The sequence below is a fragment of the Dermacentor andersoni genome, chromosome 5 (assembly GCF_023375885.2).
Source record: "Dermacentor andersoni chromosome 5, qqDerAnde1_hic_scaffold, whole genome shotgun sequence".
NCBI lineage: Eukaryota > Metazoa > Arthropoda > Arachnida > Ixodida > Ixodidae > Dermacentor > Dermacentor andersoni.
Genome location: NC_092818.1, coordinates 125,280,382 through 125,291,990, shown reverse-complemented (window position 1 = coordinate 125,291,990; position 11,609 = coordinate 125,280,382). Strand labels below are relative to the sequence as shown.

Sequence of the window (11,609 nt, the reverse complement as noted above, 5' to 3'; positions counted from 1 at the left end):
GTCGGCCTTGATACTTATTATTATTTGCTACTCCCAACATAACCTGCTACCCAGCACCGCTTGCAACATATGCGAAGACCCGCATTGAGTCTGCACTCTTCCTTCTATATGAAGCCCTTTTGATGTGACAAAGCTAAACAGCGAAAAACCTTGTTTATCTTAGTTCGCGATTGTGCGCCGCCTATCAATCCCAAAAGAACCCTGCTATACACAGGCTGAAAAATAACGACGTGCTGTGCTTTGAAAGGCATGTAGCTGCATTTCCGCAAACTCATTCATTCACTCGTTCGTTCTTTGGTCATAATGTACCGAAACTGTGCATTTAGTTGAGTGCTCCGGTTTAAACTTGAACTGCGGTTCTTAAACATAGACTGAGCAAATACTGCGGAATACAGAGCAAGGCCACACGATCCTTGTTTAAAAATTAGCATTTTTTTTCTTTTAGCGCACAAAATATACAAGGACAGTTTAGACAAACGTAGACGGAGCGCTTCGTCTACATCTGTCTAAACTATCCCTGTGTCTCTTGTGTGTCTCATGCGGTACCAGCATGTCGAAACTTACGCTCTTAAAATAGACGTGCGGGACGGCTTAGTTCAATTTGCTTTGCCTCACAAGATAGTGAAGGTCGTTAATATACTTTAACGAAAATGTGCTCCAGTTTCTATATACGACCCTCACAGCTGTTTCAAACCTCCAGACGAAGTTGATATGGCTGTGATCTACCAGCTTGCATCGCTTCATCCATCATCATGCTCTAGATGACATCCAAATATGTACAGTGTGAACCTTAGAAATAGCCTATGTTGTAAAATTACCGCGATGACAGTTGCGTGTGTGGGAACCACGGGAAGAGCAAATTGCTGAACTTATGTGAAAGCAAGTAGCTGTCCTGAGGAAAGTGTAAAAGCAACTGTCCATACCCTTGTTCGTGTTTATTTGTTTACTGAGCAGTGAGCACTGTAGATACAACCAATACATTTTTCGGCGGTCGAGAGCAGGCGTTCCTCTTATCGAGGGTGTCCCCCGAAGGTGCGTTCACTTGAGTCAAGGTCACGCAACAATGCAATCGCGAACTAGGAGAGGAGAATGTTTGCACACAATCAAAGAAAAGGACATGGCGTTCCAACAGACAAAGCATGTCTGCAAGAAACAGAACGTAGTAGCTTGTCCAGTAAGCAAAAAAAGAAAAGGAAAAAGGAGAAAGAAATTTATACCAAAAACGTTAGCTGATTAAAGAGGTTTTCCTCATCTCGGAGTTTCGAGAGGTGCTAAAGTGAACAAGGGGCCACAGGTAACTTCTCCTGCTTATTCTTCTAATATGCAGCAGCGCATAAAGTAATTGGGAGCAACACGTAAGATATTCGCCCAAAATTCTTTGAAGAGCTTGGGTTTCTTTAAGATTAATCCTTCTTCAGTGATTAACAATTGACGCTTTCAAAAGTTATAACGTCACTGTAAGCTGCATCGTGCGCAAAATTCAGGGCATCTGCCCCCACAAACTAAACGTATTCGAATCCGTCGCGGCATATTAGAAGTGGCTTTGAAAGGAGAGCTTTCAGCGTCGCTTGTGTATGTTAGCTTTCTCGCGTGCAAAAGTCACCTCATTAGTAGAATTTCCTTTTTTTTTAAGTTTTCCTTTGCATAGATATGAAATGGAGTAATAGCAGGAGGCGTGCTGCTTCAAACCTCTCCAGTTGAACCCCACCCTATCTAAGAAGTTAGGGGTTTGCATGTGGCTAATGGCGATTACGGAAGAAGGGTTATCCCCGTGTCTTGCTAAATAGGGCCTCTTTTCTTTTTTTCTTCTTTTTTTCTGCTCTCAGTATTTGGGACCTAAGCCACTAGGCCCAACCACGTTCATTCATCGCTGCTAATGCGATTTTTCGTGACCATCAGACCCTCCCATTCGCTACTGGAAATACAAATCAAATCTGATAAGATGTAACTCTTGTAAAAGTTAGGCTAGATTAAGTTCGGTTAAGTTAGGCTCGGTTAGGAAAATTCCGCACTCACTCTAGTGGTGGACCAACGATCGGTATATTATAAGCTAGAATGTACACACAAACTAAACGCATTCGAATTTTTTGCTCCATAATCGCGGTGGCGATGGCGTCGCTGTTACGTCACCGACTACGCAGCAATTTTTCCAAGTCGCAGAAACGAAGGATTAAGGTTACAATGGGGCAATCGGGCTGCTCTAGATAAGCAGGTTGGCGACGCCACCTTTGTTATTAAAATGTGTGTAACACTCCCAGGAAACACGCTCCGCTAATCCTGTCACCAACTTAGCCCCATACCCACAGTCGCTCCCCGGCGTTTACCTAAGCGCTGGCCAGCCACGGATACGCCGGAGGAGCTCAAAAAGACGCACCGGGAGAAAAAAAGAAGGACGCGCACTTTGCACTTGTTTTTCCATCGGGGAGAGAGCCCACCGGCGGTCGGCGCGCCTTATAAAACGTCGCCGCGGCCGCGGCTGCAGAGATACGGAGCGGGGTGGGGTGGGCGCGTCTTATCGTCGGCGAGTTCCGTGTGGTGACACGAGCCGCTCGCTCTTGAGCCCTTATCGCACCCTTATTATCTGGCGCGACTCATCTGCTTTGAGGAAGCGCGCCCGGTTGCTTCGACGTGGATGGCAGCAGGGGCATCCAGAGCAAGATCCAGGTACGCTATCATCGACTTGAGTGTCCGCCTGACGGCCGCCCCAAAGGGTCGCCCATCGCGGTTTACCCTTACGTATAGGGTGCCTCAGTGCGCCGCATCGAGGCGCCCTATTTACTCCGTCCGACGTGCGCCGCTGCGCGCGTGATCCTCGAATATAGAGAGGAACCGGAAATCGAGTCGACCGGTTAATAAAAGGACGCTATACCGAGCAACACTTAACCAGTTTGTACTGGTGAAGTATTATTTCAAACCCCCGTTTTTTTTTTTCGGCTTAAAAAGAAAGCGTTGGTTTTTACTGCAGAAAATTAACCAATATTTTTATTTGGTTTTATTGTTTTTTAATTTCGCGCCGCTACCTCAGCACTGGTACGCCACTGCGATGTTATGACATTTATTTGCATATTAACCTCGCAGCTTCGGCGCAGAAAATGTTCTCGCAACTTGCCAGGTTAGATCTTGGGTTTCTTTAAGATTAATCCTTCTTCAGTGATTAACAATTGACGCTTTCAAAATTTATAACGTCACTGTAAGCTGCATCGTGCGCAAAATTCAGGGCATCTGCCCCCACAATAATTCACTTTTGCGTCTTTTACATCTAACCAAGCCATCTTTCATGGTAACAGTGACATAATTTATCATTACACCCACTGCCACTGCCGCTCAACTACATAGAGATGACACTCTCCCTGCTGCTGACAAAGGCAGCAGGAGTTAAATTTGAAGTTCAGGCGAAGCAGACGCATGTTGTACGCTACAAGATGCTCGCTCTCACGAACCAACCAACCGCTACCGCATCATAGTCACGTGTTATGCGTAGAGCACCCTCTGTCCCATTCGTGCGTCCGCAGTGTGAAGGTGCATATAGCTACATGAACACACACACACACAAAACAAAAAAGTATACCAGACTGTAGGAACGGTGTTCAGAGACGTAAAGGCAACCATATATTAAATACACGACATGTCCACTAAGTCACCATGGGTATTCAGAGGAAAGTTATGAAACCAGCACGAGCAGCAAAAAATCCTTACACCATGGAGTTTCGTACAATTACCACAAGGAACTGTGGCGCTAGTGTCTACGGGCGCCAGCATGGGAATGGTGGGTAGTAGATGGATTTGCCTAAACTTCGTCCTTCTAGCTTTAAATGGCTTCGTGACTTAGCAAAGTGATCATTTTTTGAGAAGTTATTGCGTTATAAAAATTCGACACGCATTATTACATGTTACATACATACATACATACATACATACATACATACATACATACATACATACATACATACATACATACATGCATGCATGCATGCATGCATGCATACATACATACATACATACATACATACATACATGTTACATACGTATGTTACATGTGTACATACCACGTGTTATAATCATCCTAAAGAAAAAATAAATGTTCAAACTGTTTAAATGTAACGCGCGCGTAACGTACTCCACGCATGGCCATCCGTTCAAACCTAAGACACAAAGCAAACTTCCAGAAACAGTCATAACTGTGCTTACTACTGCCCTCTGTTAAAGCGCGGTGCGGCTTCACGGCGATAAGAAACGCTATGCCGTGGAGCCGCAACGGCAATATTTGGTGCGTTGCAGTGGAGCCAAACCCCACAAAGTCGCGTGTGATTTGCAATTAGCGTTGTATTTATTTGAATTTCTGCGGCCGGTAATTCGCTACAGAGCTCAGTGCGTTATGCGATCGGCACATTAAGATATTTTAAATTGCCCTTTATGAGAAACTAAACAACACACTTTTCTTTTTTAGTCGTGCCGAGACGTCCCATCATATCCACACATTATCCACGCGTGCTGGAAGTTTCTTAGCGTTCGCGCTCACGTATCGTAAAGGTAGCACCTCGAGACACGCAGCGGCGCATTTTTTTCAAAAACATGTTTAGATACAGTACGTAGTCTGTAGCGGTTTGTATATGCTAAAAAAATTTTGAATATAACGTCTGCACCTTCTGCCACAGTTACGGGGAAACAAGACCCGTGCCCTGTTTCGCCGTAATAGAGAAGCCTCTCTGCTACGGAGGCTTCGTTATCACAGCAAAACACGGCTACAGAGTTATCGTAGCATTGCTTTACTTAACGCTCGAAACATCAAGACAAAGATCACAAATAAAGAGGTGGAATTGGCCAGACGATTAATTATGTTTGCTATATCGTCCTTTCAATCGGTCTTGTCACACCGGTACTAGTCATGCGTTCAATATCTCGGACAGATGAGACATCCCGCAATGGAGGAAAGACAAAAACTACACACTAAGGAAAGTGTGATTTTTTGTGTCTATAATTCACCCCCTAACACCCTTAGAAAAGGGTGTAAGGGAGTGAGTGCATTGGAGTTAACTATACACCCAAATGAAAGGGTGATTTCTTGGAAAAGCGTCCTTTCCTGCAATGAGTGTTTTGCCGGAATGCACATTGCACTTTCTTTTTACAGCGATATTCGTTATTTTATCACCACCTTAGTCTTTTGGGTGTCCGCCGAAGTAATCCTGAAGTCTCCTTTCCAGGACGTTTACAAAAATATAAACCGAGATAAAAAAAGAACCCCGCCTGGATTCTAACTGCGGTACTAAAAATTACTAGTCCGAAGCGTAACCTCTCCGTCATAGCGCCGATGATACTGTAGAGAACAATAAACCACCTAGTGAGCGCGGTTACGCTTCCAGCTGATACGCTAGACTGACGCCATGCTTTCCAGTTTATCTATAAACCAGCACCAAAGTGAAACAATTTAAGTGAAGTTTATCAGTAAGATTTGAAGGCAGGATAGGAGAGAGAGGTCAAAATAGTTGTGCCTCCCCACTTTACAACGGGGGGAGGGCGCCACCTCCACAACAAATGTTGTGTTCTTATCGGTAGTAATTTGCTCCTCACGCATCTGCCAATGTTTACTTGATTCTCCAAGAAACAGTGCAGGACTTACTGCGCATAATATTGCGCCGCCGCCAATGCTACACTAAAAGTAACATGCGTCTGAAAAGCTATGAGTGACTGACGCGCTGTGATTCGCTCACGCTCGTCAGCTGATCTAGAAAATGCGACATCGTGCTGAGACCATTTAAACCAAGCCTGTGGTATAAAAAGCGAAGGTTAGCATAGCAAATAAAAGAAGAAGCCCTGTCCGCGGGCCTTCTCTCTCCACTTCACCACCCGATACGCCATATACAATATGAAGTAGCAGAACGACATCCGTAGCCTACTTCGATTATATACACATATGTATATGACGTGCTCGAACAATGAGTTGGCGGAAACCGCTGGGAAAGAAGCCCGCATACGGGTTTTTACTTGCTTAAAATGCTGAAATGCCAGAGCACCCTTAAAATCTGTGAAGCGTATGTTCTTCACACAACACCCTTTTAACACCCTGGAAATAACGAGAGGGAGCCCTAAGGGTGTTCTACTAACAATTAAGTAGACCCATTTTCGAAGGGGGAAAGAAAAAGAGAAGGCAGGGATGTTGACCAGAAATGCGTCTGGTTGGCTAGCAGACACTGGAGGATGGGAAAGGGGGAAAAGAAAGTTGAGACAGACAGAGAAGTAGGGGGAAGGAAAAACGTGGTGAGTTCGCGCACGCGCGCGGAGGGCCTCACCAAGTCAAAGGCGTTTACACAAACCAGTCGCCCTCAAGAAAGGCAAAAGTATCTCCACAGCTTCGTAGGCCGATGACCGGTGGGGACTGTCTTCAAGTATCGCCTGCGCGGACAACGGCCGACTGTCCAGACATCGCAGTGCAATGTATTTCCGACTGAAATCGACGACAGTGGAACAATAAATGCTAGATGTTCTTTTCGCTGCCGCAGACGTCGCATGCAGCACTGTCGGTCATTCCAATCAATGTAGTTTAAGCCTTTGTGAAAGCCACTCCTAACCACAGCCACTGTACAAGCGATGCCGCACGTCGGTGAAGCCCGGGTGGTGGTCGGAGTTGGAGCGAAGGGTTCAGTTCGTGTAATTTGGTGCGCCTTATATTTGGTGTTCCACTCTGCTAAAGAGAGCTCGCGTGCCGTCTCCCGTCTTCCCCGTGTTTCACCTGGTTGTCTCCCAACAATTCCCATTGAAAACCACACCAATGGTGTAACCAGTTATAAAATGACAGCAAGCCCGTGCACATTTACAAATGCGATAGCGTATGCGAACCAAGTGCAGGGGATGCATGATGATGATGATGATGATATATTGGGTTTATGGGGAACCAGCGCTGGAGTTTTCACGGCGCCTGCAGCGCCGCCCTGGCGGTCAGAACGTGCACAATGCAGCCTCCTTCGCGGACGAAAATTGCGTTGCGTGCCCTTAAAGTCGAAGGAAAACAAAAGGGCGCCAACGATACTGTTGCGTATACAAGTGCCACAACTAAGTCGGGATGAGGGAGGATGTATCCTTCTGCGTCTTTCCATCTAAACCCTACGAACAAGAACGGAGGCGGCGTTGGATCCAAGCAGTCAGGCGAGCGGAGTAAGCTCCCGTCTTGTCGCCCTGTCAAGCGGTGTCGGGCTGGTTTCTAAATCAAATTTCGCGTGTATCCTTGGTTTATTCGATAGTGAAGACGGTCAGCCATGGCAGACAGTACCAAACAGCAGAATCTGCTGTCGGTATTTCGTCGGAAACAAAATGAGCAATAGCATGCACCATCCGGTATATGTACCATTTTTCCTTCGCAATGCCACCGCCAAGCCCCTTCCAACGCCACCGCACCAAGTGAACGATACGACAGGTAAAAATTATCCATTCATTGCCAAGAATTATGTAGGAGGGAAGCTGCCTTGTAATACGAGTTGTATGCGCATAGTGCCGGCGCACGCGTGACTAAGCCACCTATGTGTTTATAAAAATGCGCATGCGGATGAGGACTCGGCGCTGAGATGCATCCGGCAAATTAATGTAATTAGTGCTAAATGTAGCCAGGATTGTTACGGGTCAAGCAGCCGAGCACTCAAACCTTTGCTTGCGCGAGTCAGCTGATGTGATAAAGCTTTCTTCTCCATTGACTGCTGTGGCGAAGTAACATCAGAATTTTTTATGCCTAGCCAGAGAAATATGGAATATCTTCAGGCCAACTAATACTTACGAAACCATAGCGCAGCACGACCGGAGCCATAACTGCTAGATTTGCGAGGCAGGCAGCCACGCAAGCATGGCATCGATACACGACGCAACCGTTAAAGAAACACACGTGCTCGCCGCGACGCACTGTGAAAAATGTATAAAGCTTAAAAAGCTTCTTTCGTCATTTCTTCACTTGATGGCGCTAGCTTCTTTACAAAAACGCCACTTGAAGCGGCGCGAAAACGGAAACATACGAACTATAATGCGGCTGCGTATGTGTGTGTCGTCTGGTTGTGTGGCTGGAATATGCCGCGTTTCGTCGCCAGGGCGGCGTGCAACGCACTCTTTTCGACGCGCCGCCTATCCAGCGCTGGTTCCCCATTGGCGCGAGGGCCAGGCATGGCCAAAGAACACCAAGAAATTGTATGAAGCAGTCCACGAAGTGGCAAGTTACAAATGGTAAATGTAACGTGGCTAATCGTATAGGCCTAAAAACATTCGCTGCAATGGCGATGTATGAATTAACAGCTCTAAAGGCGGCAGTATAAAGTTGCAACGCTGACGTGATGAGACGTGCCGCCAGCGGCATTGTAGGCATCGCATTTCGGTGGTGCACGAGATCTGAGATACGGGAAGCCATCGGCGTTAATTCTTTCCGTACCGCGCCCATCGGGCATATATTTAATCAGCCCTCTAACGATGGTTTGAAACAGGGCTTTCGACGCTCTCAAGACCTTCCGCGCCGCTCATGGGCACACCGCGCTATCAGACGTAAAGAAGGAGAACTTTTTTTTTTTTTCTAAGCAGTTCGCTTTTTTCTCGCCAGGCGGTGAGTTTTGAACGCGCTCCGAAGTTTTTTGCGATCGACAAAGTAAAAAGCACAAGTGGCCGCCCCCTATCTTTGAACCATGGTTTGAAGTTCGAAGTAGAGGTGTGCGCCGTGTTGGTTTCAACCAGCGGCGGCGTGGTGGTCTTTTCTAGACGGCGGCAGCGGTGCGGAAACCGAAACCACAAATTTAAAAAGCTGTTCCGCTACATCCTTCTTTGCTAAACTGGTTGAAGCTCTGGCCTTTTCATACTAAGGGCTGAGAGGACCGAATATAGACGTGTTGAAAGTGGGGAAAAATACAAAACATCTTGTAAGTATCTTGCTTCTCGGCCGACATATCTGAAAAATAAATTGGGCACATATCTAAAAGCACCTACGCCGAGTGTATTTGTATACTCTTTTCTCCACGAATATGTAGAGCCTTGCTGTTGCGTCGTAGTCGCAGTTTTCTTTTTAGAGCGCAGCTCTTTGGCGTCCGTTCCTGGGTTTCGCGTCGTCGTCGGCGTTGTCGTCGGCCTCGTAACCAGCTCCGCCCCCCTTTCATCCCCCCAGCGCTAGCAGCGACCGACTGATACCGCTGGATGCCGCTGACGCCGCTAGAGAGTCAAGATAACGTGACTGCATAGAACACCGTCGCCGCCATGCAGAAAGAGGAGGAAAGGGTCCCCCCCCCCCCTGTTCTTGTGTGGCGGATAGGGTGCTCTTCAGTTGCCGACGCGCCGGTTATTTCACGTAGGCCCCGGCACGTCGACGAATACGTGACCACCTTCCCACGGCTAGACCTGGTTCTTAGCGCTGCGGAAGCGAGGGTATCATATTGTTTGTGTCGGCATCGGCGGCGTTGTCCCTGAAACCAACTCCGCAGCTGGGGTTGACTCACTATCGGCGTCAGCGGCATCAGTCAGTCGCTGCTATCTCTTCCCTCCTCCCTTTATCGTGTTGTCCGCTTGCTGCGCGCGCTTCTGCCCCCATCGTTTGCCGCTGGGTGTACACGTCGCCCCCCTCCCCCCTCTTCCTGCGAGTCTCCGGTTGTCAAAGCGCCGGCTCGAACTTAATTCCTTTCTTCGCTCCTCCTCCAATGCAACCCCTGTGCGGTGGCAATCAGAGAGCCAGATCGGTGGCGGCGGATGTGTATATGTGCACCGCCCGAGCCGAAATTGCCGCTGCCGTTCGCCCTGTGCGGTGGCAATCAGAGAGCCAGATCGGTGGCGGCGGATCTGTATATGTGCACCGCCCGAGCCGAAATTGCCGCTGCCGTTCGCCACTGCGAAATTATCTTGCTGGTAGTAGCTGCCTACTTCGCCCCTACCGCACTCACGAAAGACGTCGTGCACTTCCTGCAACTCGCATTAACCGTCCATCGATCCACACCGATGTTAGTAGTGGGGGACTTTAATGTTGACATAAAGACAAACAGCAATTTCCTAACACTTATGCGGGAGAACATCCCGTTCCTCTCGCTCGTAACGCGTCCCACGGCTGTGACAACCTCGCGAGGCACTTGTATAGATCTCGTCTTTGAGAATCGAGCATTGGTGTACCAAGTCGAACATATATCAGTCTATTTCTCCGACCACAAAGCTTCCTTCATGACTGTCAAGAACTGTTAGTGGAGTCTTTGTTAAAGGAATACGTGTGAAAAATAAAAAAAAAAATCTGTGATAGCGCATACATGTGTTGCTCGATTTCTTTGCCTCAATCTATCGAAAAGGTGAAACAGCTTATTTGCTGCGCTCAAATTTCGCATTAGGAAGTAACGTAATCGTCGGTAATTTTTTGCTATGCCTCGGTTTATATGAGATATATTTCCATTGAGCAAAGAGTCCGTGAATTCGTCTAGAATTGCTAAGCCAGTACCAACGCCCGTGACACTCTTTAAATAAGTTAACCTTGCTTCCACTTGTTCTTAACGAGATTGTGTTTATACAATATGCTTTACGAAAAAAAAGCAGACCTCTTCTATGATCAACTTTTCTGGGTTCAATCCTTAACCTGTCAGCCAATCAGTAGATGTTATACGCACCTTCCCGACCGGTCAATAAGTGAAATCACTTGTTCTGCATAATAATCACCCTTTGCTTATTAAATTTTCTTAAAAGGTCATTTTGCCATGAAAAAAAGAAAAGAATCAAAATACCTTTTTTTTCTGCAGCAGGTGAACATTTTTTTTCAGCTGAGCTGTGTTATGATGCGGTAGAGAACAATTTTGCTCAATTTGTTAACTAGTCATCACCAGGTTGAATTAACGCAGTGTGGGTTAGTAGAAATGTAGGCATTGCTCGTATGCACAATTATTTTTTTTAAGTTATGTTTTAAATTGCACGTCGAAACTGTTTTATATAGTTCAGTGCAGCTATCGGTGCCAGTTACATTCATTTTTATATGAATCCTGCAAAGAAACAGCACCATGCAGTAGACATGTAAAAATATTTTTTTTTTACATGCAGGAATGTAGAAAAACTCCTTCGAATACAACGGCCGGAATAATGCAAAACTTTCAACCGGCATCTTAAAGGGACACTAAAGGCAAATACTAACTCGACGTGGACTGTCTAAATATCATTCCAGAAACCTTGCAACGCTTGCTTCGTACCAAGAAAAGACTTAGTTTACGAAAAAAATTGCATCTGAAGAGTCCGAATACCTTTCTCGCAAGTCAAATCTCCCGCCACCCAACCGGGGAGTGATGACGTTGCATATGCCATCACCACCCTTTGCAGCCGTCGGTGAGCACAATGGCACCGGACCAACGGCGGTACGGTTTTTTGCACAGAACGCAAACGCCTGGTCACGGAGAAACAGAGCCACGAGAGCGGTGGATTCGCCGCTGCAACTGCTTTTGGTCAAGTGGTGTGGACCGTTCAGGCATCCCGTTGCATCGTAAGGCAGTTTGTGAGAGTTTCACGAACCAGCGCAGTATTAGGCGATAACGAAACTACTGAAACGCGAAAGAGCGGGCGGAGAGGAGTCGAGTCGAGCGAAAACGAAACCTTGCGACCACCCGCGTCGTTGTCAAGGGTAACGTCAATCAGTTTTTTTT

At 46.8% G+C, this 11,609-nt stretch overlaps 1 long non-coding RNA gene across 2 annotated transcripts in view; it reads left to right on the top strand.

Annotated features, from left to right (window-relative positions):
- Nucleotides 1-769: 769 nt before the first annotated feature.
- Nucleotides 770-11,609, top strand: part of LOC129385060 (uncharacterized) — a 54,897-nt gene continuing 44,057 nt past the window's right edge. The window contains exon 1 of one of the 2 annotated variants that reach the window (XR_008612607.2): nt 770-2,664. This is a non-coding gene — a long non-coding RNA (uncharacterized lncRNA). The remainder of the gene's footprint in view (nt 2,665-11,609) is intronic. The other variant, XR_008612606.2, reaches the window with a different exon arrangement.